General features: G+C 41.5%; 1 long non-coding RNA gene across 1 annotated transcript; it reads right to left on the bottom strand.

Moving 5' to 3' along the window:
• Window positions 1–6,863: 6,863 nt before the first annotated feature.
• LOC139190461 (uncharacterized) lies at window positions 6,864–8,593 on the bottom strand. The gene is made up of 3 exons (XR_011574694.1): window positions 8,281–8,593; window positions 7,457–7,539; window positions 6,864–7,189 (listed from the first exon to the last, which is right to left on the bottom strand). It is a non-coding gene; the product is annotated as an uncharacterized lncRNA (long non-coding RNA).
• Between the last annotated feature and the right edge of the window lie 288 nt (window positions 8,594–8,881).

Raw genomic sequence — 8,881 nt, 5'->3', positions numbered from 1 at the left:
CATCCCCTAAGCTCTCTCTCCCTCTTCAACAGAGAAATATAATACAATCAGTGTGGACGTAGCCCAAACCTTGGGGTGAACCACGATAACTCTTGTGTCATTTGCATTTTATGCAGATTCACGGTCGGATTTACGTTGTACCAAGACCATCCGGTTTTGTGCATCAACATTTGGCGCCGTCTGTGGGAATCGATACAAAAAACTATGTCGGTTTTCTTTCATTTTTTCATCAAATTTCACCACTGTGAATCTGCAAAATCTGCAAAAACCTATAAACAGAAAAGATCCAAATTCCAACACCTGTGCTCTTCCATCCCTCTCTGTTCTTGTAAAAGCAACATCCAAATTACAAAAAAAAACAACATCCAAAAGCTCTTGGAAAAACACCTCCATTTCTCCCTTAACCTTCACACATGTCCAAAAGCTCATGGAGAAAGATTAAGGGAAGTAGCAGGCTTTTTCCGAGCTCTTCAATAGCTGTCGACGAGAACGTGGAGAGCCGCGGTAGCCAAATGGTGCTGTCATCGCAGGCACAGCCATGCAGATTCAGGCAGAAGCTGGAGATCCACAACGAGGTGCTCCGACGAATCCAAGCGTCCGCTTCGTTGACCCAAAACAAACCGAGTCCGCTTCTTTCCCATCGTCGGAACCCGCGATTCATTGCGGCCAGTCGTCGACCTCAGCTCAAGCTCTCTGTTAATCGGGTCGATCTCTTTGGAGCTCGGGAAGCTCACCGGTCTTGAAGTGTTGAGAGCAGGAGGGAACCAGTCCCAGCGCATAGAAGCAGCTGCCCCAAAGTCTTCTCCGCCGGAGTCTGCCATCTCCATCAAGATCTCCGTCAAGTCTGCCATCTTCTCAGATTCTGTTGCAGGAACCCGCGATCTCCACTATCTCTGCTCCTCCTGCTCGCCTGAATTTTTTTCGGTGACTGCGACGGCGACGCCAAGTCGTCCTCGTCGTCGGATTATTCCGCCTGCATATCCAGCACAGAAATGGAGGACTTGTCGTCCTCGAACGGTGTGGAGAGCAACAGCGCTGGACCGGCGGCGAGGAGGGAGATCTGTTGACAAAAATTGATACTTGTTGACGAAAGAGACGGAGATCTGTTGCTGCAGCAGAGCAATCGAGATGAGCTGAAAGCCACCAGAGCTGAGCCGTTGACCGACGGGCGACACGTCATCTGCATCCATGGCTGGGAAGTCGAGTCCCGCCAAGCAGCTGCCACCAACGCCATCCATGCCACCTACCCCCGTCAGATTTAAAGAAGCAAGCCGGCCCGAGTGGAGGAGAACCGGGTCCCAGCAGCAGTGACCCGAGCATGGCACGGCAGTTCCCACTTGCGGCTCAGCCCTAGATCATGAGAGCAGCAAGAGAGACGTTATCCGCTCCCTGCTGCTGTCGACTCTCCCAAGGTCTAGACGGCTGCTCCTTGTTCCTCTCTGCCCAGCGAGAGTCCCATCCATGAGCCCAGATAGCAATGTGCACACTCGTCTCGGCCGATAGCAACGGAAAGGCAGCAGCAAAGTGGTGACATTCGGATACCGTGAGCCCACCGCAGTTCTCTCTCTACTTCTCTTGGACTCTCCTTGAACGCACACTACAGCCCTTCCTTCCTTCCTTCCCGTGTCGGAAATCACCTACACAGCTTTTAGAGAAAGAGAAAACAAATGTGCTGATAAAGCTCAAAACGGGCCTCCACCTGGGCCAGTGGTTTTTCTAAGGCAGCCATGGCCTCATCCGCCTCCGTGAAGAAAATAGTAGGCGACCTTGCCGAATCCCGTACGCACCACGATCAACACACAGTGAGTGAGCTTCACAAACCTCAGAAAATGGTGAACAAACCATGGAAGATCATCCTCACCGCTAATAATGGTATGCATGTGTCATCCTCACATCCAACAATGGTATTGCTTCGTACAGCCGGTTTGCCAATGCTATGGGTTTCATGAGGACCGAAGCCTTGTCAGGCTGCACCCAGATTCTCAATAAATGGCAGGAGCTCGACAAGTAGATTCAAATCCATGGTTACCCAAGGTCAAGTCGTCACCAACAAAGCAGCGATGGCCTGGGAACCCGATAAGCCGTTAGTGATCGAAGACGTACAGGTGGCTCCACCGCAGGCTGGAGAGGTCCGGGTCAAGTTTTTATATATTGCGGGAGCAGTACAGGGATCCTTGGAATGAGGTCAGAATTGGGAAACTGCTTGAAGACCTTGATGCTTTAGCTAGAGCCATTACTGTAAAGCACTGCTGTGACGATGATGGCACAACAAGGCGACGATGATGCTTTGTCACTCCCATTGAGAAGATGCCCACTGCATAACACTTTCAGATCCCCAGCAGCAGATGACAGCACAAAAAGCAAAAGAGAAAAGTAGTGGGAAACAAAGTGAAAGAAAAAAGCAAAAGGAAAATATGCTTTTACAAACGGTATCTTCTTGCTTTTACAAACAGGAGTTGTCTACTTTCCAAAGCAGAAAGGAACAGCGTCACCAAGTGGAAGCCAAATCTCTGGCAACGCAAAGACAGAAACAGAGAGAATGCTGTAGAAAAACACAAGCAAAAGAAAGGACCCGTACTGCAAAAGCAAGGAATAAACACCCCACCAGAGTGATGTGGTTTACTTTCCTTATTTTTGAATGATGTAATCTATTTTTCGTATCTTTCGGAAACATCTGTATAAACCCCATCAAAGGGTAATATGTATAAACCCCATTAGAGGGTAAAAAAAAAAAAAAAAAAAAAAAAAAAGGGCAAAGCCCAAAATAAATGGACTGGAATGTTGCGTGGAGGGCAAAGGCCCATAAGCCCAAAATAGCACCAACCCGGTGACTAAAATTACATCCAGTACTACAAAAATTATTCGGCACCCTGCCGCTACTACCACCAACCAGGTGATCAAAAGTACGCCCAGTACTCCAAAATTATTCGGCAACCCGCCGCTATTACCACCAACTAGGTGATGAAATGTACAACCCGTACTCTAATATCATTTGGCAACTAGCCATTCATGCCACCAACTAGGTGATAAAATGTACAACCCGTACTCTAATATCATTTGGCAACTAACCATTCATGCCACCACCCAGGTGATGAAATGTACAACCCATACTTTCATTCATGCCACCAACTAGGTGATGAAATGTACAACCCGTACTCTAATATCATTTGGCAACTAGCCATTCATGCCACCAACCAGGTGATGAAATGTACAACCCATACTCTCCTTCATGCCACCAACTAGGTGATCAAAAGTACGCCTAGTACTCCAAATTATACATGAGCACTACTCATGTCATTCATACATAAACATTCATGAGCATCACTCATGACAATCATGCATAAACATTCATGACCATCATTCATGTCAACATTCATGAGCATAACTCATGTTAACATTCATGAGCATCACTTATGACAACATCCATGAGCATCACTCATGTCAATCAGCTTCAAAAGTTTCATTTACAAAAGCTCTAGCTTCAAAGCTTCACTTGCAAAGCTTCACCTACAAAGCTTCAGTGCAGGGTATACAAATACCGCCTCCGAACAACCGCCACTTCGGCCCATACATGGATTCAATTTGAAGTCTCCAGCCAACAGACTCTATTGACCGAAGACTTGGGGGACTACATTATGTACCATATATTGGGCCTCAACTGGGCCTCATGAAAAATACTTAGAGGACTCTAGCCCATTATTTATGTATTAAGGAGCGATCCCTTATTCTATAAAAGGGACTCCCTCACCTTCATTAGAGAGCAACGCCGCCAGCTGAGCAACCGCCTCGCCGTGAGCATCACCCCTAACCCATCACTTATGTATTGAGGAGCGAGCCCTTATTCTATAAAAGGGACTCCCTCACCTTCATTAGAGAGCAACGCCGCCAGCTGAGCAACCGCCTCGCCGCGAGCATCACTCATAACCCATCACTTATGTATTGAGGAGTGAGCCCTTATTCTATAAAAGGGACTCCCTCACCTTCAAACGCCACAAGCCGAGCCAAACAAGGCAACATAAGCCACAAGCCGAGCAACCTCGCAACATGTGCTACTTATAGTTGAGCATCATTTCACTTTGAGCATCGCCTCATATCAAGTACCAATTCAAGATGACATTTAGTTACTTCGGCCCACACATGGACTGAATTTCAAGTCTCCAGCCAAAAGACTCTCTTGACTGAAGACTTGGGGGACTACTGTTTATACCATATTTAGGGCCTTCGTATTTAGACCTCGTATAAATACTCGAGGGACTTAAATGTAATTATATAATAAAGGAAGGGGCAAATATGTAATTAGGGGAGGAGCCCTTATTCTATAAAAGGGCCTCATCACCCTCACAAAGAAAAAGCCTCCTCACATCCCCTAAGCTCTCTCTCCCTCTTCAACAGAGAAATATAATACAATCAGTGTGGACGTAGCCCAAACCTTGGGGTGAACCACGATAACTCTTGTGTCATTTACATTTTATGCAGATTCACGGTCGGATTTATGTTGTACCAAGACCATCCGGTTTTGTGCATCAACAACCTGAGTTACTTATTCTGTTTTATATTTGGCATGACATACTTATGATTATGAATATGTGAAGCATGATTTGAATATAATATATATATATATATATATATAAATAGATGTATATATTTATATTCTATTTATGGGAAAATTTATACATGTTTTACGGCGAGGGGTTAGAGCATTTTAATGATGAAATAGTTTTGAAAAACATTTGTTTTTGCCCACTCACCTTTTCTGTTTTGCGCCCCTCCAGGTTTTAGGTAGACTTGCGATTGGTGGCATTGAGGATCTCGGCGGTTCTGACATAATAAAATATTCGTAGGATATCTTCTGATACTGTATAACTAGTACTTGTTCTACTGGACTGCACCTAGACTTTCTATGCTTTGATTAGGAGTATTTACACTTGTATCTCACTCCTAGCACTTCCTGTTTATTAATGCACATTAGTAGCTTTCGGTTTTTATTTGTTCACATATTTATTATCCTTATTGTTTCCGCACTGTACACATGGCTACATCACCCTCACATAACGGCCAGCACGCCTTAACTTAGGTCGGGTTGTGTTATATACACGCCCATACAGTAATTTAATTGAGAGATACTTATATAAGAATCAAACAACATGATGCTGATAATTATAACTACTACTACACTAATGGTAATTTAATAAGTGAAATTCATACTTTTTACAAAATTAAATTACGCATAATTTTAATTGTGTGTTTTAAATCAATATTTTATATTACTTTAACATGCATGAAAATTATACCATTGAATTTATTTTAATAAGTTCTTCAATATATGTCCAATATTGATTATTTTCAAATATTTTTATTTTAGTACTCAAAAGAAACCATAAGTATAAACCATAACAACAAAAAATGACAAACTTCAAAAAGTTGCATCATTCCATGTTTTTTTTGTTTTTTTTTTTTTTTGAGTTGAGCGATAACTTTAGTAAGTGATTGTTAAATTAGTCACGGGCAAAGTTCAAACGCACGCCGTCATCTCCTTTGTTTTTTTTTTTTTTTTTTTTGTCTTTTTCTTTTTTTTTTGCATCATTCTGTTTGGTTCTTTAAAAAATTAACAAAAAGGGATAAATTTAATTTTATATTAAATTGACATCTACTTATGTTTCCCTCTTTCACTTGTATAATTCACTAGTTTATAAGGGAGCTTTAATGAAAAGGGCTTGGGCCAACAAATATTTAACCAAAAATCATCCTAAAATGTTATTTAACCAAAATAGCTCAAAGTTTAATAAAAAAATCATCCAAAAAATTGTCTACCTTTTTCGTGCCCTTATCCTCCTCTTCCTCGTCATCGGCTTCATCCTCATCCTATTATCTGCACCACGAACAATTTATAGTGTTAGTATTTTATTCCAATCAGAGCAAATAAGGACCTACGTTCCCAGTGATGTACGTACATGTCAGGCGTCTGTAAATAGGAAAAAAAATGAACCAAAACTTAAAACTGTTTCTGGAGAACCCAAAACATAACACTATTTCTGGAAAAAAAAATCAGATACATTGTTTGTTTTTTCTGTGCACAAACAAACACTGTATCTAGAAAGAAAAGAACCCAAATCCAAAAACCGTGACTTAAATTCCAGAAACAGTGACTTAGATTCCAGAAACAGTTCATTCCATGCCGCGAAACAAAGCCGTTGACCAAGGTGTTTAGGTTTGTCCGATCTGTGAGTGGTGGCCCGGGAAAGGAGTGAGGTGAGGATGGGGAATTAGCTGAAGAGAATACGTGGAGGAGATGAGGGAGGGTAGGGAGTGATGGAATAATGGTATAAAGAAGAGGGAGTGAATGAGGAAGAGGGGGTGAAGAAGGATGTGGGAGTGAGGGGAGGAGATGACCGGCGATGTGGGGAAAGAGAGAGAGATTTTTATTAATTAGTTTTAATTATTAAATAAAAATTAAATAATTAATTTAGTTTTTCAACTAATTTTAATTATTAAATAAAATTAATAATTAATTAATTTTTTATTCTAATTGGCAAAAGAGCGGGCCTTGTTCCTGCCACATCATTTAGGGGTGGGCACGGGCTGGGCTGGGCCCAATTTTGGAGGAACCGGACCTTACCCGTTTTAAATAGTAACGGGGCAGGATGGGCCGGGTAAAGGGAATTTGAGTTTAGGAACCGGACCTAACCCAGCCTATTTCAAACGGGCCGATTCGGGGACGGGTTCACGGGTCCATCTCCTTTTTTTTTTTTTGTAATTTATAAACTGCATTGCAGCAACACAGACATGTTTTAGAAAATTACAAGACCTGTTTCACAAGCTTATGCACACAGGAGCTGTTTTTGAAAATTGAGGATGCACTGCACATCTATTCTTATATATTCTTATATAGACACACATATATTAATAACACTCATCGCCCTCATCTAGCAATGAACAGTGATAGAGATCCTAAATTCTTGTGTTCCCTTACACACTAGAGAATCGAGAAATGTACATGCAACCTCCAGAGCAACTTCTAAAACCCTAAACTCAAAGGGCAAATAATCAGACTGCCAAACATCACCTACTCCATTTGTTGTCAATCTTCTCTGAAGCTCATCAGCCGTGGATTCTCATGTTAAGGAGGACTGCGTCAAGAAATTTCCCTTCAACATTCTCAAAGTATATGTCACTGCCTTTCGGAAAGTACCTGAAAGAAGCAGGTTGTGATGAGTCACCTTGCTCAAACTGTGTATCTCCAAAATAAAGCTTTGCAGAAAGTTGCAGATATAGATAAAGCTTTGCGCACATTACTGATTCTTTCAAATTCATGTGATAAATTGACAAAGATGTATACCGCACAGATGAAGCTCAAAAGTTATATATACTCTTTGCAGGACATTAAAGTTGTTAAAATATGCATTCTTCGGCTTCAGAGCAAAATTCAAGCTCATTATTTATGCAAATATGCACTGACCATTTCAGAGTTGCGTTCAAGTCATGCTCTTCCTTGTAATTGAAAGCTTCATCAAAGTTAAGCTTACTCTTCAAAAGGTCAACCTAGTAAAAAAAAAAGGTAGAAATTGATCAGTATTGTTTAAAACTATATTCAACCAGATACCCCACCAAATGCAACAATCTTGAACTTTCATAATTTATTAAATTTTAGAACACTTAAGTTATTCTTGGAATAAATAAACTCCATTTTTAGAAATTTGCACACAAAAGTGAAAAATGCTTTTGGACTTCTGCATTATATCCAACTAAAGAATCATATTATACAACACCTACTCCAATACATAGTTATCAAGGGAATTCAAAAGCAGAACCTCATCGGCCGTAATAATACATCGAATCTGCTCTAGATTAACCACAATAGCTTTTTCTCTTCCAAGGATGGTTGAAGATACATCTTCTATAAAGCTTTGAATGTAAACTCATCTCTAAAGAGCATCATATAGAAATTCAATCTACAAACTCATCTTTGACTTACAAGCATCAAGATTGCAGCTTCAATTACCAATTTTAGTTCAAAAGTCAATATCTTCAAAAAATTGTAACAAATTTAAATACCAACAACTTAAAATCTACAATCTATAAACAGATCCTTAAAATTCAAAACCAATCGAAAAGGTTCAATAAGCAATCAAATCATAGCAGTCCATATAATGAATCGAAAAGCTTATGCAATCACAACCCCAAAAAACCTAAATTCCCAAATCAGAAACCCACATAATTCCTAAATCAATTGAAAAGCTTATGCAAAAACCCTAAATTCAGAAACCCTAATTCATAAATTACCCAGGGATTTGCAGGATGATGGTGGTGTTCTCAACGGCGAGGATGGTGTGGTGGTGGCCAGAACTCACGATTGGAAGGACCGGAGGAGAGTCAAGAAACGATGCCACGATGGTGATGGTGGCTAGTTGCTGTGATGTCGACACAGTCGAGGTCGATCACTCACCATGAGTCTCAAGGAGTTGAGTCCAGTAGGGGTAGGAAGGAGAACAAGAAAGTGGGGAGAGTCGATGGACGGAGATGGCGCCTTATTGAGGCCTAAAATGAGATATGAGAGGATATTCAGGGAGTGAGTGCGAGGTCTGAGAGAATCGGAGAGATAAACATTGTTGTACGTTTTAATGCAAAGATGTGATCAACAGACTAGATTAAATCTCATATTTTTGAACGGTGGAAACGGTTCGAGTTAAGGACCCGTTTCCTCAGCAGTTAGGACCCGCCCCGCCCCACAATTAACGTGGAACCGCCCCTCCCCACCCCGTTTCAGATTTTAAAAAATTGGACCCGTCCCGAACTGCTTGGACCCGCCCCTACCCTTGGGTCCATGACCCATTTGCCCACCCTTAACGTCATTATTTAACAGCCAAATTGACGGAAAATTTAA

This window comes from Malus domestica, chromosome 02 (genome assembly GCF_042453785.1).
Source record: "Malus domestica chromosome 02, GDT2T_hap1".
Lineage (NCBI taxonomy): Eukaryota > Viridiplantae > Streptophyta > Magnoliopsida > Rosales > Rosaceae > Malus > Malus domestica.
The sequence above is the reverse complement of the archived record's forward strand: the minus strand, read 5'-3'. Positions and strand labels throughout refer to the sequence as shown.